At 41.9% G+C, this 23745-nt stretch overlaps 1 protein-coding gene across 14 annotated transcripts in view; it reads left to right on the forward strand.

Annotated features, from left to right (window-relative positions):
• Positions 1 to 23745, forward strand: part of SORBS2 (sorbin and SH3 domain containing 2) — a 403972-nt gene that overhangs the window by 30715 nt on the left and 349512 nt on the right. The window contains exon 1 of one of the 14 annotated variants that reach the window (XM_068278674.1): positions 20493 to 20555. The exons of the other annotated variants lie outside the window; for them this stretch is intronic. The gene's annotated coding sequence lies outside the window, so the exon portion shown is untranslated. Of the gene's footprint in view, positions 1 to 20492; positions 20556 to 23745 lie in introns of those variants that run through there. 14 annotated transcript variants of the gene reach the window in all.

Raw genomic sequence — 23745 nt, forward strand, 5'->3', positions numbered from 1 at the left:
CTTAACCAGCCGGGCGGTATGGACGAGCTCAGCTCGTCCATCACCGCCGGAGGCTGCCGCTCAGGCCCTGCTGGGCCGATTTTCATGAAATAAAAAGCAGCACACGCAGCCGGCACTTTGCCAGCCGCGTGTGCTGCCTGATCGCCGCCGCTCTGCGGCGATCCGCCGCGAGCAGCGGCGAAAGAGGGTTCCCCCAGCCGCCTGAGCCCTGCGCAGCCGGAACAAATAGTTCCGGCCAGCGCTAAGGGCTGGATCGGAGGCGGCTGACGTCAGGACGTCGGCTGACGTCCATGACGTCACTCCGCTCGTCGCCATGGCGACGAAGTAAGCAAAACACGGAAGGCCACTCATTGTGGCCTTCCGTGTTACTTTTGGCTGCCGGAGGCGATCAGAAGAACGCCTCCGGAGCGCCATCTAGTGGGCTTTCATGCAGCCAACTTTCAGTTGGCTGCATGAAATAGTTTTTTTTTTATTTAAAAAAAACCCTCCCGCAGCCACCCTGGCGATCTTAATAGAACGCCAGGGTGGTTAACTGAGAGGGATATGGATATTTCCTTTTTAAAGAGGAGCTGTCAGCCATACTATGCCAGATAAAAATACGACATATATAAGTAGATAAATACTTGCTCTACTTACATAATGTGTGTTGCACAGTCCAAGTGTTGATTTCAGTGAATTTTATAAAATAAAAAAAGGTAAATGGAGAGAATTCTGTTTGCTGGCAGGGGCCATCTTTACTCCCTCCAGCTGAAGCCAATGGTGAGGTCCTTTCCTCCCTTACTCCTTACTCCCCCCTCCTCCCCACACCAATAGCAAGCATTGATTGTAAATGCAGGGAATCCCTAAGGAAATGGTAGCAGGGACGTGGTCCCAATGGATGCGATGCGGTGGTGGCAGCCACTGCCCACATGATTCAGCGGAGACGCCTGTCGGGCTGGAGTGTGGGGAGGGGGCAGACACGGACAGTCATGGGAGGCAGCCAATGAGAGGAAAAGGAGTGAGAGTGGCACAGGCTGCAGCCAATCAGGCTGAACTAGCTATGTCTGTGCAGAAATCCCCCGCCCCAGCCTGCACTGCAACTTCTCTTTTGCGGCTGATTACTGGCTGCGTACTAAGGAGCTGAGGATTAATCTCTGCAATAACAAAGTAAGATTGATTTTTAAAGGTATGCATTGCCTTTTTAGCATTCCTTTTATATGATCAACAGATAGAAATAGAGAATTGATTTTGTTTTTCATTTCTAACAGTTAATCTTTAAACAATGCCAGTTGCCTGGCAGTCCTGCTGACCTTTGGATGCAGTAATGGCTGAATCACACACCTGAAACAAGCATGCAGCTAATCCAGCCTGACTTCAGTCACCTGATCTGCATGCTTGTTGAGGGGCTGTGGCTGAATGTATTAGCGGATCAGCAGGAGAGTCAGGCAACTGGTATTATTTTAAAAGGAAAAATACATATACTTCTCAGTTTAGGTTCCCTTTAATAAAACCTTTGGAAGACCAACTGTTGGTGGATCCAGGTCTGTGAGCTCAAGATGGGGTGAATCATTTTGATTTTTAGCATATACCTCAATAATCATAATGGGAACATAATGTTTCCTTGTCTATATAGTACAAAATGTATTAACTTTCTGGCTCTATCAGTTAACAGAGCTGCTGACGAAATCCTTTTATGGAAAAAAAAAAAAAAAGTAGATGGAAACCTTTATATAAACCCAGTTGGCACTATCACCCTTGGATAGGCAATATTCTAAGAAGTGATGACAGAAGACTTTTTGGAATAGTCAGAAATATTGATTTATCAATTTGAAGAAAAAATGTTTCAGCTAAGACGCCTTTGTTAGTTTTCGGGAATGAGGCAGCGGAGCATAGAGGAGACATTATTAACTGTCGGTGGCAGGAAAAAGTTACTATTTTGTTTGTTCATAACTTAGTATAACTCTTAGGTTCCTGAAGTGACACTTACTTTCAGAAAACATCAGCAGCTTCCTAAAATTGACCTATCGTGGGAACGCATGTATCTGCCACACCTGAAATGGAGACACAGTTTACTTTGGAAGCCATGAGACATGACAACTGAAGGAAGGAGGATATGGATGCTGCCATAAGTATTTCCTTTTAAACAATACCAGTTGCCTGGCTGCCCTGCTGATCCTTTGCCTCTAATACTTTCAGCCATAGACTCTGAACAAGCATATGCAGATCATGTGTTTCTGACATTGTCATATCTGACAAGATCAGCTGTATGCTTGTTTCTGGTGTGATTCAGCCACTACTGCAGCCAAATAGATCAGCAGGGCTGCCAGGCAACTGGTATTGTTTAAAAGGAAATAAATATGGCAACCTCCATATTCTTCTAATTTCAGTTGTCCTTTAAAAGAACCATTATCCAATGCACCCACTGTGGTGGAAATTATCTTGCTTTTCTAGCTTAGACTGGTTTGAAGGAAACATTTGTTCACAGTACATAAGGATCCGGTGTGTCTTCCATCATGAACCGCACCACTAAATCTTGTTACGTTTTAAAAGAAGAAGCCACACTTTTGGACTGGATCCATGTGATGGGAGGTGCTCTTTTCAAGCACCCCCTGGACTTATTAGTATTTTGTGGCCATAGGCTGCATTCAGACGGCTCATGAGGTAGATGCAGGCAGCTCAGGGAATGTTAGTCAAGTTCATAGGCCGGAATAATGTTACCAGTTTTGAAGGCCAGTTGTCAATCTCTGCTTCTGCTACAGTAAGTACACCCTGTCACCTGACTTGCCTGTCAACTCTTCCTGTACTAGAACTTCTGGGATGGCTCTGCTGGCTTTGCTATACTTCTGGATCCTTCAGAGTTTGGGTCCAGCACTTTTCCTAAGCTATTCCACAAGTAAGGTTGACCGTTCCCATGATCTTTTCTCACAGGGAGATGTTTTTGCACCTTATTACTGAAATACCCTTTCAGCCCCAGCGAGAAACAATGTACTCAAAACAGTCATTACAAGCTTACGGTTTTATGTTGCTTTCTTAGCTACTTTTTGCTACTTTTCACTTGGTATCCACTGATGGTATATTTTGAATGTAACTAGCATTGTACCAAAGGAAATAAATATGGCAGCCTCCATATCATTTTGACTGTTAGGTCATCTTTTTAAGCCAATAAGATTTTGCTACAGAATAGAAAAGCCAGCTAAACTGCAGTAACAGTGGGCGTAGCAATAGCCATAGCAGCTGCTATGGGGCCCTGGAGCAGAGGATGCCCAGATGGTACTCCATGTATTCACCATTAATGTCTTGTGTTTCTCCTGCCTCTGACTTTGTCTCAGTGCCCATGAACTATGTGCAGTGTTGATTGCCTGAGAATGTAAAATGCCCAATGAACTCATACCCATAGGGTAGGGGCAGGTGGCATAGCTTAAGAGTGCCTCCATCTGAGGGCCTCATGAAAGTTTTGCTATGGGGGCCCCATGATCTCTAGCTAGGCCACAGGTGGGGATGCCATCTTACTGGATTTTTTATTCTTTTGTGATTTGATAGGTTTTTAAAACACATTGCTTTACTGGAAAACAATGTATTGCTTTTAGCCATGTACAATTGCATTTTTGTACTGTTGCATTTTTAAAAGTGCAGCATACTGGAATTTTGTTTGGGGGGAAAATGCAAGTAGTGGTTAGAAAGTAGAAAAATATATGCGCCGGAAAACCTCACACAGACACTGAAAAAATGCACGTTCGTGCTTAAAAGTACGTCCATTACAGAGATTCTGTCTTAGGGCCTGTTTCCACTACATGCAGATTCTGCATGCAGAAAACTGACTCCAATGAATGCCTATGGGAAATCTGCATCAGAAAAATTGCGTTCAGTGGAAACAGGCCCATAGACATTCATTGGAGTTTTCTGCATGCAGAATCTGCGTGTAGTGGAAACAGGCCCTTAATGAATGTTCCTCCAGATGTACACAGTGAATGCAGAAATCTGAAGTCAGACTTAATTTTGTATCCTGCAACTGCTCTGTAGTTTGCCTATTTTATAGGACAGTGTATTAACATGTATACTAAAGAGACACTGAAGCAAAACAAAATTGAGATATATTGATTTGTATGTGTAGTACAGCTAAGAAATAAAACATTAGGCGCAGAGACATAAGTCTAATATTGTTTCCAATCCAGGGAGAGTTAAGAAACTCCAGTTGTTACAGTATCTATGTAAAAGAGTCATTGAGCTCTGTCTTCTGAAGCTTATCTCAACTGTCAGTCACTGTATTTTCTTTTTCTCTCCAGAGGACAGTTCAATAGTTAGTGGCCTGCTCCGTAAAATAATTTAGAATGCTGAGTAGTTAGAGGTGAGCGTAATGACTTAATTACGATTTTGTGAAATTTCGCGTTATTAGTGTACGTAAGATTATGGCCGTAAGTACATAATCGTAATGAAGGAGGATTTCGCGAAATTCCGCGTAAGCGTAATTTTCGCGTAGCTTTCGCATTACAGTGGGAATCACGAAATTACGTTTGCCTTGCATGCAACCATTTGTAAGCGTAGTTACATAACGTAATTTCACGATAGTTCATATTACTGTAAGCGTTAATTTTCGCATAGTTTTCACGTTACGGTGGGTATCGCGAAATTACGTTTGCTTTGCATGCAAACGTTTGTAAGCGTAGTCTATAGCAATGACTGAAATAAAGCAAAATGCTAGAAAAGGCAAAGAAATGGTGTATATGAGTTCTGCATTGTGCTCTCTCTCACTCCTTCTCCTACAGAAACAACAACCCACAAAGTGAAACTAACATGGCTGCCAGATTATATACTAGGAGGGTGGGTCAAACTACAATTGGTTGTTTAGGATGTATCTCAAAAGCAGCCTGTAATATGATTGGACAATCTCCAATACCCAGACACTTTCCTGTGTCTAGTAATTACTATTATAAACGAAATTACTTTCATTTTCAAAATTAAAATGTATTTCTTTTTATAGCTAGCAAGTAATTACGAAATTCGCGAAATTACGAAGAAATGCGAAATTACGTTATGGTTTAATGCGAAATTACGGTATAGTTGTACGCAAAATTACGTTATGAACGAAACGCGAAATTACGCGTTGAAAATTAAACTTACGGTATTATCAATTACGATTTTAATGGCAATTACGCTACCATAATTTCGCGCCGTAATAGCAAATTTCGCATGCGTAATTATAGTAACGCGAAATTTCGAAAATTTCGGCTCAACTCTATGAGTAGTGTGTAAACTGCAAATATTCGACAATGATGCAATGTTCTAAATGCAATGTTCCCCCCCCCCCCCCCTCCTCCAAAAAAATCCCCACCTATACAACTGATAATAAAAATATGATATTTTCTTTGCTTCTTATGTTCTAGTAATTATCTGTACTACACAACCCATTCATTATATCATACATTTTTTTTTTCACTTTGGTTTTATTGCTCAAAGATGTCATACAAAATCTCAGTTGTATCCAGAAGCTAAGAAAATACAAACATGTTTGGTCTATACAGTAAAAATCCAATACGCCATATCTTGTATAACATATTTCTCAAGGCATAGGTTTTGAAAAACAGATCTTCAATTTTTACAAAATAGACTTCTGTTAATTTATACAGTTTTTTTCAATAAGTTTGAGATATATTACATCATAACTTAGAGAGATTTATATGAGATTTTGTGAAGAAAAGAATTTGCACCAAAGGCCTATCAAAGCTATAACACATTAGGACTAAGGAAAGAAAAAAAATAATGAAAAACAAAAATTCAACTAGCTTAAAAGTTGGTACCAGTGCGAGCGTGGGACCAATCATCCCAACAGCTATGGAATTTCTCAATCGTGTCCTGCATCGTACATAGGATATAGTCAGTAAGCATTATGCTGTCCACCCTGGTCAAGGCCAATTCAAACTGAAGGTTAGTTTTCTTCCAGGAGAGGGCTATTACCCATAACATCGCCCCTAACAATGCAAAATATGCTCTTTTCCATTTTTTAGGAATCTCATTGTTTGGGGTCAAAAACAGGGCTTGCAGGGGAGTTGAAGAGAATCTGTATTGTTAAAATCGCACAAAAGTAAACATACCAGTGCGTTAGGGGACATCTCCTATTACCCTCTGTCACAATTTCGCCGCTCCTCGCCGCATTAAAAGTGGTTAAAAACAGTTTTAAAAAGTTTGTTTATAAACAAACAAAATGGCCACCAAAACAGGAAGTAGGTTGATGTACAGTATGTCCACACATAGAAAATACATTCATACACAAGCAGGCTGTATACATCCTTCCTTTTGTATCTCAAGAGATCATTATACACAGGCAGTGTGCATAGAGGGGCCAGCAGGGGGGAGATGCATCACAGAACCACAACACTGAAGAACTTGGCAGCCTTCCAGACACAGGCTGACAAGTCTGACAAGAGAGAGATAAGTTGATTTATTACAGAGACTGTGATAGTGGAAAGTGCTGCAGTAAGCCAGAACACATTAGAATAGCTTTTGGAACTTGTAGGATGATAAAAAACAGGATGTAATTTTTGTTACGGAGTCTCTTTAAGGTAATAGGTTTGGAAATTAATTTTTCTAGCAAATCTTTAGCTTGAGACCAGAAAGTTACTGCTATTGGCGGGCATTCCCAGAATATGTGTATCATGGTGCCTTGTTGTTGACAATTTCTGAAGCAACAAGAAGGTACTTGAGGCAGAAATTTATGTAACTTTACAGGTGTTCTATACCATCTGAGTATGACCTTTAGCACTGTATCTCTTACTGCCGCCGTTTTAGTGGCCTGTTTGAGGTGCTGGAATATTTTATTCCATTGGGGGATGTCGATTGCAGTCTGGAGTTCCTCTTCCCATTCTAACATGTTTTTTGATTTAGATTCAGCATAAATTCCAATAAAGTGCGTAAAAAAAGGGAGATAATTCCTGAGAAAGGTTGATCCGATAGGTACAAATTCTCAAAATAGGTTGCATTATAACGGCTTCCGTGTATGGAATTTTTAGTGTTTGAGTTGACAATATCTGAAATGTTCCTCCCATGGAATATCTTTAATAAAACGCAGCAAGGAAAATGGCAGAAATTTATCATGAATCCAAAATTTATTAGAGGTAATATATGAATTCTCTTTCCACCATCTGAAAGCCGAATCGTCAGCAAATGCTGGAGGGAATTCTGGGTGCCCTATAAAGGACAATTTAGGAGCAAAAGTGGATTTTAGGTTAAATTTGTCGTGATTATTGTGCCATAAACATAGTGTATCAGCTACAATAAGATTAAGAGATTTTATTTTCTTTACATAATGCTTTGACACATAGGGTAGAGTTTGGATGTTATAGGGAAGTATTGAATCTGTTTCGAATTGAATCCACTGAATGTTAAGATTTGGGACGAAACCAGTATAACATCTGGGAAAATCTTGTAGCTAACAGATAAGTCAATAGGTGAGGAACCCCAGCACCCCCAGATATTAACGACCTATATAATGTAGTTTGTTTAAACCTTGCCGGTTTTTGACCCCAAACAAATTTATCAATGACTTTCTGAAACTGGGAGATAAGATTTTTCCCAGGAGTTAAGGGGATTGCCCTAAATGTATAGAAGATGCGTGGCAAAATCACCATTTTAACCGCTGTTATTTTACCTGTCCAGGATATCCTATATTTGGACCATTCTAATAAAGTTTTAGTTATAGAATTGAGAAGGGGAGTGTAATTTGTTGGTATTAAAGCGGTAAATAGTGCTGGAAGTTTAATTCCCAGGTAGGACATATTCTTTTCTTGCCATTTTAAAATTGAAATTGGCTTGATATAGTTTTACTACCTGGTGGGGCTGGTTAATTGGCATGGCTTGTGATTTTGCCACGTTCACATGCAGTCCAGATAATAGTCCAAATTTTTCCAATAAGGGTAGCAATGTGAGCATAGAGGTTAATGGCTGTGTTATGAATAAAAGGGAGTCATCAGCGTAAAAACTAGCTTTAAATTCTACACCATTGAGCTCATATCCCTTAATGTTAGGATTTTGTTGGATTGCAAGGGACAAGGGTTCAAGGGCTAGGGAAAATAATAAAGGGGAGAGAGGACACCCTTGACGAGTGCCTCTTCCTAATGAAATTGGGTCTGAAAATAATCCCGGGATTCTAATGCGTGTTAGGGGAGTGTTATATAGAGCCATTATCCCTGAAATAAATTTACCTGAAAAACCCATTTTCCCAAGAACTTTGTAAAGGTAAGGCCAGGTAACTGAGTCAAATGCTTTCTGAAGATCCAATTCCAACATGAGAAGTCTATTATTGTTTAAGTGTGCATCTTGCAAGATATTGCAGGCCAGACGGATATTATCAATTGTTTGTCTTTGTGGCATGAAGCCCGATTGTGGTGAGGATACCAGAGAGAGAATGATCCGTGAGAGGCGAGTTGCCAGTATCTTTGAAAACACCTTGATATCGTTGTTTATTAAAGAAATTGGCCTGAAATTCTGAGGAAGAGTATGATCCAAAGAGGGTCATATTGTCATATTGGCTTGAGTCATATCTGCTGGGAATTTATGGCCTGAGAGGACCTCATTATACATGTCTACCATATAGGGAATCAATATTTGCGAAAAAATTTTAAGGTAACTGCTAGTAAAGCCATCAGGGCCTGGTGATTTCTGTGCTTTTAAAGAGTTAATTGCATCATAAACTTCCTTGTTCGTGAAGGGTGAGTTCAAGCTTTCTAATTGATCTTGTGATAGAGAAGGGATGGGTAGTGATTCTAGCCAATTGTCAATTTGGGTAGATGGAATGGATGTGGGAGGTGCAAAAAGTTTGCAATAGTATTCCTCAAAAATAGTTAAAACTTTTTCCGGAATAGCTTCCAAACGTCCTTTCTTATTTTGTAATCGATATACGTGAGGGGGTCTGTAATATTGCGTTAATTTACGGGCAAACATTGTGCTAGATGTATTACTATATAATAGAAATTTAGCTTTAGCAAATTTCATAGTCTTCTCTACCTTTTCAGATAATAATTTATCTATCTCCAATCTCCTCTCACGGATCATTGCAATTGTAACCGTCCCCTCCCCAGATTCATGTTGTTTGTATAACTTATCAAGTTCTTTTATGAGGAATAACATTTTTGACAACCTGTCCCTTTTCCTCCTTGTTGCAAGACCAATCAGTTTACCCCGTATAACCGTTTTGTGTGCTGCCCATAATGTTGTAGCGGAGACCTCTCCATTGTTATGTATAAAATATTCCTCCAAAGCTTCATTTATAGAATCTAAGATCGATTGATCTTGCAAAAGGAGGTCGTTCAATCTCCAGGATAGGGGAGAGAATGGGGCACCAAATCCTGAGAGATTTCCTGATACAATGTGGTGATCAGACCATACACTTAAATGAATCTGAGTGGGTAGCATTAGCTAACAGGATAGGCGAAACAAAAATATAATCTAAACAAGCGTAAACCTGGTGTGGATGTGAAAAATAGGTGTAGCTCTTGTCACCCATGTTAAATGCTCTCCAGAGATCCGTGAGTTGAAAAGATTTATGATGACCTGTCAGAGTTCTGGGGAAGGTTCTACTATGCTCAGACGGTTTACTTCTGTCAGCTACCGGGTTATGTACACAGTTGAAATCACCAGCTACTATTAGATGTGTAGAATGGTAGCTTTCCAGCTTATCATACACCGTCTTGAAAAATTCAGCTTGTGAAGTGTGGGGGGCATAAATATTACAAAACGTAATGTTGTTTCCCCTCAGTTGTCCTTGAACTATAATAAATCTACTCTCTGGATCCTTGTTAATATGTGAAGGTTCAAAAACTACTCTGTTATGCATAAGTATAGCAACACCTCTGGTCTTAGTGGTATAAGAAGTATGATAACATTTGGAGAAGGCTTTATCCATATATTTTAAAGGGTCAGTTCTCGCAAAGTGGGTTTCTTGTAAAAAGATTATATCAGCCTTAAGTGATTTATATTGAAGAAAAGCTTTTTTGCGTTTTGTTGGGGAATTAAATCCCTGGACATTATGTGATAAAATTTGTAGTGCCATTAGTAAATGAGAATCTTAGATAGCATAATACAGAATTTTGAGAAAGGCTTACCAGACCAGGGATATGGCTATTCCTCGTTTGTTCAGCTGATTGAACCAAAAGGATATGTATGACCAGGGTGGACAGCACCAGTACTCTGCAGGCATCAGGGGAGAACCGGTAACCAGCTAATTCAAATAAAATAAACGTAAACATGTAGCAAAAAAAGAAAAAAAAGAACATAGCAAACATGAATAACATATTAATCATGAGCAATTAAACAGCAATTCTTCTCTTCCGAGCCAGCTCCAAAACAGGGGCTGGTGTACTCGGAAAAACCTTTATCACCCACCGAAGGAAGGGATCAAAAGGGGGAGCTACTAAAGCACTTGCGAGAGCCTAGGAGCAAACCGCTACTCCATAGGAGGTTAATAAAGTACTTTGTCCCCTAAATGAAGATCAAAAAAATAGAGAGAGGTTCACCAGAGACATACAAGCCTTATTCAGGTTCTTCCGAGGATTGGAGGTTTCTGATTCTTCTTAATTTAGAGGGTGTCCAGATGGGGGAAAGGGCTCTAAGGTTCTTACGTGGCAATGTAAAAGGAAGATGTTCCAGCCCTAGTTTTGCAAGAAGATGTTTTCCCTCTGATGGAGTAGATGCAGACAAGGTAGTTCCATTATGGGGAACCAGTAAACGAAAGGGAAAACCCCATCTGTACTTAACCACTTGCCGACCGCACGCTTATACCGTGCGTCGGCAAAGTGGCAGCTGCAGGACCAGCGACGCAGTACTGCGTCGCCAGCTGCAGGCTGATTAATCAGGAAGCAGCCGCTCGCGCGAGCGGCTGCTTCCTGTCAATTCACGGCGGGGGGCTCCGTGAATAGCCTGCGGGCCGCCGATGGCGGCTCGCAGGCTAAATGTAAACACAAGCGGAAATCCACAGGACGGATAGCGTCCTGTGCAGCCCGGATCACCGGGGGGAGAGGTAGGAGAGGGAGGGGGAGAATGTCGCCGCGGAGGGGGGCTTTGAGGTGCCCCCCCCGCAACATGCCTGCAGGCAGGAGCGATCAGACCCCCCCTGCACATCATCCCCATAGGGGGGAAAAAAGGGGGGCGATCTGATCGCTCTGCATGCACCCTGATCTGTGCTGGGGGCTGCAGAGCCCACCCAGCACAGATCACAACAAACAGCGCTGGTCCTTAAGGGGGGGTAAAGGGTGGGTCCTCAAGTGGTTAATCTGAGCTTTAACAAGAACAGCGGTGATACCTTTTATTTTCCGTCGGCGTTCGAGAGTCACCGGTGATACATCCTGGAAAATCTGGATACGATTACCTTCGTATTTAATTGAATGTTGTTCCCTTGAAGCTTTTAGGATGCTTTCTTTAATGAGGTAATCCTTCAGGCATAATACCACATCGCGTGGAGGCATATCCGGGCCTGGTTGTGCTCATAAGGCCCGATGCATACGATCACAAATGAAGGCTCCCTCTTGTGCATCTGGGAGAAGGGCTGCAAAGATGGCGGAAATATGCGGTTCCAAATCTGCTAATGATTCTGGTAATCCCCTCACCCGGAGGTTGTTTCTACGGTTGCGGTCCTCCCTTCTAAAGAGATCAGTCTCTTGCAGTTGCTCGTGCTCCGCCCGTAAGGCTTGATGGTCTGCTAGTAAGTCGTCATGTTTTCTTTCAAGTAGGTCTGTGCGACTTCCAAGTGAGGCAATCTCTAGCATCAGAGCGGACTCTGTTTTATGTAGCTCTGCTTGGAACTTGGTGATTAATTTAGCGCACATGTTCTCAAGGCTGTCCTCCAAGTCTTGCTTGGTCAGGCCCTTGCTTCGTTCCGGTCGAGCTGTCGTCCACTCTGGGCAGGATTCTGCTTGCGAGCCCAGGGAAGGCGTAGGAGAGCCGCGTCCATCTTGTGACGACATGGCAGAGTCACGCGGCCTAAGGAGATAGTCTCTTACAAGCCTCTGGTGGGATTCAACTCTCCTCTTTCTCTTCGGAGACATGCACAGGTGATTTTGCTCGAGGGTGCTATTGTTTCTGATCGTTGAGATGTTAAGTTAGCCTCGGTAAGCGGTGAAATATGCTCCGTTAGGCAGGAGCTACATCAGGTTGCGTCCATTGTCTCTTTTTTGTGCTACTTTCCTGGCTGTCATGCTGGTCTTTGACCATAATACTGTGAAGTAACCGACCCAGAGCAGTTACTTTATGATTGTTCTAGGTCTGAGAATCAGAAAGCACCAAATGCAAAGAATCAGCATGATAACCATGCAGCTGTCCTTTATTTGAAGAGGATCTGCAATGGCAGCCCCCACACTACTTTCAATACAGGTTTTCTTTAATAAAGCAAAAAAATGACGTGATAAAAAGTGCAGGCATGCATACTCCTTTATGTCAATGTGATTGCACATCATGCATTCACTGTAGTTACTAATTGTTAGCTACCACTGTATCCTGATATAACCCAGTGAAATGGTAGTGATTACCAGCAAATAGTCAGTGCTAATGATTCACAACCATGTATTTCATGTGACTGATTTTTCTTTACAAAGAGCTGTAGGCTTTAATAATTTTATTAAGATGTAATTAAGCTGTTATGAATTTATTAAACTGCTGTCATTTTCTGCATGTGTTTTACTTCTTAGGGTGGTATTTCAGCATTCTTTTTTTGTTTTAATTTGATTTACGGTTTTCACTTACTGAAACATTAACATTTATTTACGGTATCTCATTTTCCAAAAGCATTGTTTCTTTTTTTTTTTTATATGTATGATATTTTCATATCTCCCATCCAGGTACAGCTGTATTCCCAGTCTTATATAGACACTCTATTTCTCTGTTCTCTGTCTACGAACTTGGATTTGGTTGTGTGAAAATGTAATAAATCTCTGTAAGCAGGCCTTGTTCACATTATAAATCGCCAGCGCTATCGCAAGTGCAGAGCGATTTGAGAGTTTTTAAAGCGCACTTTGCGCTTAGAAAGCGCTCTTTTAAGCATTTTTGCAGAGTGGTTTGTTTTTTCACTTCCTGACGTCAGTCAGGAAGTAATCTCTATAACCCGGAAATGAATAAATACAATATATTTATTCATAGAAGCGCTCGGGAAATCAAGACAAGACAGATAACATTTATATCGCGCTTTTCTCCTGGCGGACTCAAAGCTCCAGAGCTGCAGCCACTAGGGCACGCTCTATAGGCAGTAGCAGTGTTAGGGAGACTTGCCTAAGGTCTCCTACTGAATAGGTGCTGGCTTACTGAACAGGCAGAGCCGAGATTCGAACCCGGATCTCCTGTGTCAGAGGCAGAGCCCTTAACCATTACACCTTTCAGCCACAAATCGATATACGAAGCGCTTTTTCGGGCGCTTTTCAATTCTTTCAACGCTCAGAAAATGTTACATGTCGCGTGTTTGCGAATTTAGTAAAATCGAAACGTGCACATGTGAACACTCATAGGGAGTCATTGCACAATCGCTTTTAAGGCAATGTCTAGGGCCCATTCAGACTGCACGCGTTTCCAGCCGCGTTTTGGAAACGCGTGCAGGAGGCCGACACGCACGACATCAGACAGTGCATGGAGAGCACTGTCTGATGTTCACACTGCATGCGTTCCGGACCTGTGCGGTCCGGGAACGCATGCTGCATGCAGATTTTGTCAAAACGCGTGGCTGTCCCATTCACTTTTCAGTGATGGGATCAGCCACGCAACACACACAAACACGGATGGCGTGCGTTCGTACGCGTTGCGGTCCGCACGCGTTCCGCACGCGTTCCGCACGCATGGCCATCCGCATTTGTGATCTGAACGGGCCCCTTAAAAGTGCCAGCGCTTACAAAAAAAAAACTGCAAACGCTCATAGTGTGAACAAGCCCTAAAAGAACCTCGTCAGGCCAGACACTCCTGTCCACTTACTGTATTGCAGACTACCATTACATTAGGCTGCAACCTTCTCAGATACTGTATGCTCAGTATCGTATGTGGATTCACATGACCATGCATATATGCACAGCTCAATTTCTCATAAACACTCACAGTGAAGCATTGCCGCCCTTACTATATGTGTGTATTAATATGCATAATGAGGTATTTTTGTTTGGTTATTTATTAGGTATACCTATAAAATAAAGATATATATTTTTTCCAGAGTACATTTTAATCAGGGAACTAGTAAATATCACAGTGAAAAATGTGACTTGCATTTACCAAACCACCTGTTGTTTCACTAGCAGCCTTTATTAGTGTAGTACAAGACAGGCCTAGAGAAGATCAGCATCAAGAGGCCGTTTTTTTTTTTTTTTTTTTGCAAAAAAAACCCCACGATTTTTGTTTGCACGCTTAAAAATGTGCAGATGAGGCCCAACTATCACTCTTCTTTTTGTATGTTTACCACTCACACTTCTCTCTTTATCACCACCATTATAAAAATGTGAGCATGCCAGTTCACCAGAGAGTGAAGAAATCTTTTTTTGTCACTTTGATAGTGGAGAAACTACAGTATGTATATTATGCAGATGGGGGGGGGGGGGACTTCTGAAACATTTGTTTATTTGCGACCCTTATCTCTACTTTTTGGCCGCTTCTCTCTTTTTTAAGTATGACATTTACATAAAAGGGAAATATGATTTCAAACAAATAGAAAAACAGCGACTTACTCTTCACATACATTAATGGCTGCCTGTTGAGTTATTTTGATGGGACACCTAATTTACACCATTTTATAAAAGCTGTACACTGACTTTACATTGTATCAAAGTGTCATAGTTTCAGTATTGTCACAACACTTTTTTGTGAAATGCTGTGCAGGGTCTCAAGGGTGACGTTTCGTGCAAGTTCAGCTCCGCTGTGTTATTGTGGGGCCCTGTGGAAAGGGGCGTGAGCGGAGAGGCTCCCTACAGCAGCCCATGGTAAGGCCCGGAACCCACTAGCAGCGCTTTTGTAAGCATTTGTGAATTGTAAACCGTTTACTAATGCAATTGGTCCTTTTTTTTTTTTTTTTTTTTTTTTTTTTTTAGAAACTCACATCCCTCAAGTGGGATCACACATAACATTACATTAGCAGGAGCTTTTCAAATCACAAATGCTTAGAAAAGCACTGCTAGTGGGTCCCAGGCCTACAGCCAGTTGACCAGTAGCATCTGATCTGAGCGATTGACTGTCACTTGCATTTAATCAAGAATAGAAAACTGAAACGGTCAGTGCAGATGTCAGTCTGACAGCTAAAATGATCATGAATGGTCATTTTAGCCATGAAAAGTTAATGTCTATACAGTATATACCTTTTGATGTATACAATCACAATGGGTGCCCGCTATTCAGGAGGCCGCCTGTGCCCTTTTCACCTTCAGAAGCTTATTCACTGCAGCTGTAAAGGATGCTTTCTTGTACTGGTGAAGGTCACGGTGGAAGTTCACAAAAATTAATGTTTATATGTAATATTTCAAATATTTATTTATTACAAAATATTTTTACATTTCCTATTATTAGTGTTAAAGAGGAGCTGTAACCCAGGACTGAACTTTATCCCAAGCAGTAGCTGATTTCCCAGGAGGAATCTTTACCTTTTTCTTAATCAGATTATCTGAAGGGTCTGTATGGCTGATATTGTGGTGAAACCCCTTCCATGGTGTGATGCCAGGACCTTGATCTCTCTTCTATTTTTTAACTTCTCTCTTTGCAATGTATTGAGTTATTCCCCCCCCCCCCCTTTCGCTTAAAGGGAACCTGAAGCGAGTAAAATTATGTAAAATCAACATGACGTAACTGCAAATGAATATTACATACTAACCTCACCGTCAGTTCCTCTCAGAGGCTCACCATTTTCTTCTTACAGTGATCCCTTCCAGTTCTGATTATTTTGTCAGAGCTGAAATATACCAGTTATTATTATTATTTAGTATTTATATAGGGCCGACCTCTTCCGCAGCACTGTACAAAGTATACACATATAGTCTAGTCACTAACTGTCCCTCAGAGGAGCTCACAATCTAATCCAGGCCATAGTCATATGTCTTTGTATGTATTGTAAAGTTTATGTATCGTAGTCTAGGGCCAATTTTTAGGGGGTAGTCAATTAACTTATTTGTATGTTTTTGGGATGTGGGAGGAAACCGGAGTGCCCAGAGGAAACCCACGCAGACACAGGGAGAACATACAAACTCCTTGCAGATGTTGACCTGGCTGGGATTCGAACTGGGGACCCAGCGGTGCAAGGCGAGAGAGCTAACCACTACGCCACCGTGCTACCAGTTGCTGTCAGTTATCTATCAGCTGCTGTCAGTTACAACTGAATGTGCAAGGTAATGTCCATGTTTCCCCCTGGCTTAAGTGGGTGATATTACAGTTTAACAGTGTGCTGACCAGGAAGCTGTTATGAGGTAATGGCCATTTTTAAAATGAAGGACGGAGAATTCCATTGATCACAGTGGACAAACAGGACACAGGAGAGGAGAAAGAGATTGAGGAGTAGACTACACAGGACGTAAGTATGACCTGTGTGGTTATTTTGACTTTTTATTTTCAATTCACGTTCTCTTTAAGTTCCTCTTTATACACTGCTCTAGTAAATCACAGTAAAAGAAAAAAAATGGTACTTCTTTTAAATGGCAACTTACACATTGATTCAGAGAATAAATTTACTTTTAAATATAAATGTCAGCATTCCCCCAAATAAAAATTGTACTGCCCCAAAGAAATCAGTTTTTTTATATGTCGGTATATACAGCACAAACAGTGATGGGATACTATCTAATTCCTTGACAGACAATCTGTTATCTGCACACAAGATCAGAGAAGACAGTGGGGGGGGGGGTCAGTAGTAGAAGTTGATGGACTAATAATGAGTGATCAGACCTAATGGCCTCAATTCACTAAGATCATGCTGGAGATAATAAGGCAAGAGAAAACTTACCTCCACACAGTGAGAGAGTTATCTTATCTCTTCATTCCTTAAGTTACCTCCTCTGTAGTTAATTTACCTCCTCTGTAGTTATTTTCACATGCAGTTAATAAACAGCCTGTCTTTAACTCTGGAGTTATTTTAAGGATTGGAGAGTTAACTTAAAGACAGCAGAGTTAACTTTAGGTTTGCCTGAGGTAAAATGTTTCCTGAATACTACATGCCTTATCACCATGGTAACAACTCTAGAAGAGTTATTAAAGACAGGAGATAATCTTAGTGAATTGAGACCAAAGTGCAGATGACAGATCTCAGGTATAGGAGTCACATATATGGCAGTAATGCTGTAACGCAGGTGTGTGTGTATACACAGACTGCTGGTAAAGAAAAAAACACTTACCGTATTAGTCTTGGAGTTCTTTGATAATTTTGCTCTTCCGAGGAGAGATCTGTTAATTATAATTCTACTATTAATTGAGGGGTTGATTCTGAATAGTCATAATGACAGTTATCCTTCAGAACAGGCATGCATTATAAGATAAGCATTTGTCTGTATGTTTCCGAGTGCTCTGATTGTTAATGCTAGCAGCACACATCATTTCCATGAGCTCCATAAGCGGCAGATAAAATTTACACAGCATGCTATTATGCAGAGAAATGTGAGTTCATTTTCATGCCAGGATTATAGAATTTAGCAGTGGAAGCTGCATCAGAAGTAGCTATAATACAGTATTCACAGGAGGGAAGCAAAATGAAATAAATGACAGATAATTTCCAGCTTCATTGGCCCTCTTGTTTGTTTTGTTAGAAGAAATCCATATCTGCTGCTATTGCCCGAGACGAGGAACAGACGTTGTACATTCTGGCAACTCTTCCAACTCCAAGAAACCACTTGAAATAAATTTCCATAGTAAGATGTGCTTGACAAAACCAAAGTATTGACAGTCTGCCTAAGCATTGCCAGGCTGCCAAAGAGGGGAATAAAGCCCTCTCTTGGAGAAACATTAAGCTTTGCTCGTATTCATGACTTCAGGGCCTTGGCATTTTCATGAAGGTCCGGCCAAAATGACAAGCGTGGTGTCCGAGAGACAGTTCATTTACAATGGAAATGCAAGGTTGCCAAGATGTCCAGAAGAGGCTGTGCTGATAAGGGACATACACGGACCACACAACTGCTTGTTATGTTTGTAGAAGGGAATAGGCATCCTGTTGTTACTACATTTAGCATGGACTGGCAGTATTGTACAGGGTTTCCTCTGATCCAAATGGAGAGAACAAAGATTTGTTTTTGTATATTCACATTTACACTGTTGTTGTTATTATGCACTTCTATAACACTGACATTTTCTGTAGCGCTGCAGAGAGTACATTGAATAATTCATGTCACTTTCTCTCAGAGGGACTCCTAATCTAGTGTCCCCACCATGGCCAGAGTTTAATGTCCCTGGTATAATAGTGCCTGATCCGAGGGGAGCCAATTGGCCTACCTGAATGTTTTTGGGGCCTGGGTGGAAGAGGGAGTGCCCAGAGGAAAGCCATAGAAACACAATGCTTGGGTCAATATTTAAAGTGCACTCAAGGCGATCCTCTGGTACAAAAACACATACTTAGAGTATGTAGGGAAGCCCCTGGGCCCTATAGAGGCTTCCCATATTGTCCTTAGGCACCCCGTTTGCTGAGCATGACTCCCAACCCTCTGGTCCCTGAATGAACATCTGGGTCACGCTCCTCTTTTTAAAGGGACTCCGAGCACCTCTCATGGGCTCTGACCCCTCTGGAGTGCTATGACCCCTCTGGAGGAGACTCTTGCAATGGTCATGCGTGTCACTTCCTCTTCCTGCTTCATTCAGTGATGCAATTCACTAACAGAAAAGACAGGGGTGACCCGGAAGTTCTAACACAGCCAAGATGGCAGCCGCAATTTTTAAATTGAAATCAAACAAAAATTATTTGGTGTAGAACGGTGATTGAGGCATCAAATGAAAGAGGAGAGCACAAGCTACAGAAATGTGTGCATCTTTAAAGGACATCCAAGGCGGAAAAAAAACCTGAGATAAACAATTGTATCTGTCCTCCTCCTTCTAAAAATGACTGTTAAAGTTATCCCACAGTTTTATTTTATATTTCAATCAACTTTTTAAGATTTTACTGTTTCATGGCCTTTTCTCAATGAAACATGAATTGAAGTATGACAGTGCTAAAATATATGAACTATTGACCTTTTTTTAACTCTTTCCTGCTCTTAGAAGCCATTTACTGCCACAAAAGTGTTTTATGGCTGCAATTCCTCATCAGTGAGGGTTACACTAGAGTCCGACCCGGACAGGAACTGACACTTACATACCTGATTTTTAACTTTTTCAGGCAGAGAAAGAAAAAAAGGAACACAGCCTAGTTATTTGTGTGCCTGGCACTGTACATACCCATGTCTATCTCATACTGTCACATGTCACCTCGTGAGTCCTTTAAGTACTTTGCAGTACTGGTTGGAGCCTTAAAGGCATGCCCATGAGAGGTGCTTGGAGTCCTTTTAAACTCAAGCATGGCACAGAAGCACAGGAGGGAGAGGCATGGAGGGGACACTGAAAGGCAGGAGAGGGGATACAGTGTGTTGCAAAAGTATTCGGCCCCCTTGAAGTTTTCCACATTTTGTCATATTACTGCCACAAACATGAATCAATTTTATTGGACTTCCACATGAAAGACCAACACAAAGTGGTGTACACATGAGAAGTGGAACGAAAATCATACATGATTCCAAACATTTTTTTTTACAAATAAATAACTGCAAAGTGGGGTGTGCATAATTATTCGGCCCCCTTTGATCTGAGTGCAGTCAGTTGCCATTGTTGAAATGATAATGATCTTATATCTCTAATGAAATATATCCATGATAATAATGCACATGTCACTTTAAAATTATGTTGCAATCTTTTATTGATATCAAGACTTCCTGTTCAGTGGTTTATTAAAGTGAATGCATACTATCAGCTTCCACGTATTGTGTGAGAGGACGTCACAGAGTGTAATCGTGACCCTCACCAGTAGGGGGAACGCTGAGGAAGGTTGCTATGGCGACATTGTAGTCGCGTGGATTTGACTGTAAGGGAGGAGTTACCTCCGGGAGGACCGAGGGGAGGGCTTTGGGCCTTATAGGGCATGAAGGACGTCACTGGGAGTAGCCCCCGATGAGCTGTACGCAGCAAAACGCGTAGGGAGGAGCCTCCTTGTGATGTCAACTCGGATGTGCGCAACAGCGTGAGCCCGGTCGGTCTGTACTAGTGGCGTAGCTGGAGAGAGCGCGATTTTTTTTTTAACTGCGAAAGAGCGTGGTAATACCAGAGCGGGGAGCGAGCGGGTCACCTGGGAGCTAACTCCTCTTACCCCAACTGTGTACATTGCCCGCCATACTACCGCCATATTGTTTTTATGGACATTTTATGCCTATTTTATTAAAAGAAGTAATGCACCATTAGAGGCTGGTCCTCTGTCGTTTTTTATCCACAAGCTTAACCACATCAGGAAGCTGGGCATCCCTCTAGGAGTGATTACAGGCCGGAAAAGGATCCACTTGAACCACCGACACAGTGCCCGAGAGGCGACGGTGGGGCCTACACCCCGGATGCGAGAGCTGGTCGTTAGACCTTAGGATCTGGTGAGTCTGTACCCTAAGGGAGTTTATTGACATAATTGATTGCCATACTGAAGGAAGAGCGCGGACTATATTGCTGCCACTGATTTAACTAGTGTAACCTAGTGTGTCTTGCTGCACTTCCATTAACGAACTTTGGAGAGTTCTCTATTATAGACTGTGGACTATTAAGTTGCAGAGTGTCTGAGCAGATTTCTGTGGTCATAAAGTGCAGTGTGGGACATTGATAGCACTTAACACGGCTGCCAGATAGGTTGTGAGCGCTGTTTCATCTTTTTATTGCAGTCAGTTGCCTGTTGAGTGCTAATGACTAAATAGAGTGCACCTGTGTGTAATCTAATGTCAGTACAAATACAGCTGCTCTGTGAGGGCCTCAGAGGTTGTCTAAGAGAATATTGGGAGCAACAACACCGTGAAGTCCAAAGAACACACAAGACAGGTCAGGGATCAAGTTATTGAAAAATTTAAAGCAGGCTTAGGCTACAAAAAGTTTTCCAAAGCCTTGAGCATCCCACGGAGCACTGTTCAAGCGATCATTCAGAAATGGGAGTATGCCACAACTGTACACCTACCAAGACAAGGTCATCCACCTAAACTCACAGGCCAAACAAGGAGAGCGCTGATCATAAATGCAGTCAAGAGGCTCATGGTGACTCTGGACGAGCTGCAGAGATCTACAGCTCAGGTGGGAGACTCTGTCCATAGGACAACTATTAGTCATGCACTGTACAAAGTTGGCCTTTATGGAAGAGTGGCAAGAAGAAAGGCATTGTTAACAGAAAGCATAAGAAGTCCTGTTTGCAGTTTGCCACAAGCCATGTGGGGGACACAGCAACCATGTGGAAGAAGGTGCTCTGGTCAGATGAAACGAAAATGGAACTTTTTGGCCAAAATGAAAAACTCTGTGGCCCATATGCAATTCACTTTTTCACCTGAGTTTACTCCTAGGAGATAATTTTTCATTTTCCATTTAAAATAAATAAGTTCCCAGCACTTTTCAACTAAAAAAAAGTACCAAAAAGTAGTTGAAAAGTACTATCAAAATTGTTTTGAGTATTTTCTTCCTTTCTGGTGGCTTAAAAGGCATTTTATTGGCAAGTTTAAAAATATCAACTTGGAGAAAACTAAGGAGGAAAAGTGAATTGCATATGGGCCTGTGTGGCAGAAAACTAACACTGCACATCACTCTGAACACACCATCCCCACTTTTAAATATGGTGGTGGCAGCATCATACTCGGGGGGTGCATCTCTTCAGCAGGGACAGGGAAGCTGGTCAGAGTTGATGGGAAGAGTGGATGGAGCCAGGTACAGGGCAAACTTGGAAGAAAACCTCTTGGAGACTGCAAAAGACTTGAGACTGAGGCGGAGGTTCACCTTCCAGCAGGACAATGACCCTAAACCTAAAGCCAGGGCAACAATGGAATGGTTTAAAACAAAACATATCTATGTGTTAGAATGGCCCAGTCAAAGTCCAGATCTAAATCCAATCGAGAATCTGTAGCAAGATCTGAAAACTGCTGTTCACAAACGCTTTCCATCTAAACTTGACTGAGCTGGAGCTGTTTTGCAAAGAAGAATGGGCAAGGATTTCAGTCTCTAGATGTGCAAAGCTGGTAGAGACATACCCTAAAAGACTGGCAGCTGTAATTGCAGCAAAAGGTGGTTCTACAAAGTATTGGCTCAGGGGGCCGAATAATTACGCACGCCATGAAGTTATTTATTTGTAAAAAAATGTTTGGAATGATGTATGATTTTCTCGATCCACTTCTAACGTTTACACCACTTTGTATTGGTCTTTCACGTGGAATTCCAATAAAATTGATGCATGTTTGTGGCAGTAAAGTGACAAAATGTGGAAAACTTCAATGGGGCCGAATACTTTTGCAACCCACTGTAGGAGAAGGACAGAGGGAGGCACAAGAGGGCACTGGTGGCACGGAAGGGAGCGTAGTGGAACACTGGAATCACAGGAAAACAGGAGGCATAGAAGACACTGGAGGCACAGGGGTGAAATTCAGCTTCAGAGCAGTCCCTATCTCGTTCATTAACTGGTATAGTGTGCCCAGGGGTAATCCGCAAACCTATTTATTTAATTTCACTACTTTGACCTCCCATTGTCTACAAAGTTTGGACATCCCTGGTATAAGTGGAGTTACTCTTTAAACCAGTATAAGAAGTCCACTCAGAAGCTGCACATGCAGAGATGGGAGTCAGAGAGCAGAGGCACGTTTGTACAGCACTGGGAGGCTAACAATTGTAGGATCTAATAAAAAGAATTTCAGGTAATAACAGGTTATTGAATTTCACCCTTGCCACGTTGATAGTTGTAGTGTACGATTTCAGTAATTCAGTTACACATTAAATGTCAAAGTAAGTGTGTGTAACAATTGCTTATCATCTCTTTTATAGGCTGACTGCTTGAAAAATATGTTTTATGCTACATTACTCTTTACTATAAAAATCTCTTTTGTGAGATGAAAGTGGGGCTTCTGCAGAAGAGAGGATAATGCAATCATCTGGCTATCCCCTCTTCCTCTCCTTTCTTTCAGTTTCTGCTCACTATCTCTACCACACACAACAGCAGGGATGGTCAATACATCCACGTTCATGGGGATCTCTGTGCTAATTTTATGCAGATTTGTGAAGCCTGAAAATGGACCAATCAAATGCAGCCACTGTAACATCTGGTTGGCCCATTTTCAATCTGTATAAAATTGGCACACAAATTTGCATTATATCTCAGTTATTTGCATTTCATTGACCATCCCTACACAGCAGGGGCTTTACCAGACTAAAGTCCTGTACACTTTCTCAATCAGCATAGTGTAACGAGGATTGGGACCGGCTTCCTCGGGTGACATTGTAGGGATGAGGCTCTGTAGACACGTTGCTCGCTTGTAAGCGAATGACTGGTTTTGCACTATGATTGGGGGAAGGGGGGGGGGCAGAGTGATGCTGTGGGGTAAGTGGGGAGAACAGTGCTCTCTCCGGTCACTCGGCCAAAGTCATCCGCCTGGATGGATCCCTTAGCCTAGCGAAGGGGGGGGGGGGGGGGGCAGCATTGGGGGCTGTTGTACAAATGCTGGTTTCTCGTTAGAAGCAGTCATTATCAGCTGCCTCGGATGAGTTTCATCTGGTGTGTCTATGGACCTAACCAGGTTACTCTGGGCTATTTTTAAAGTAATGTGGAAA

The sequence above is a fragment of the Hyperolius riggenbachi genome, chromosome 1 (genome assembly GCF_040937935.1).
Source record: "Hyperolius riggenbachi isolate aHypRig1 chromosome 1, aHypRig1.pri, whole genome shotgun sequence".
NCBI classification, from domain to species: Eukaryota; Metazoa; Chordata; class Amphibia; order Anura; family Hyperoliidae; genus Hyperolius; species Hyperolius riggenbachi.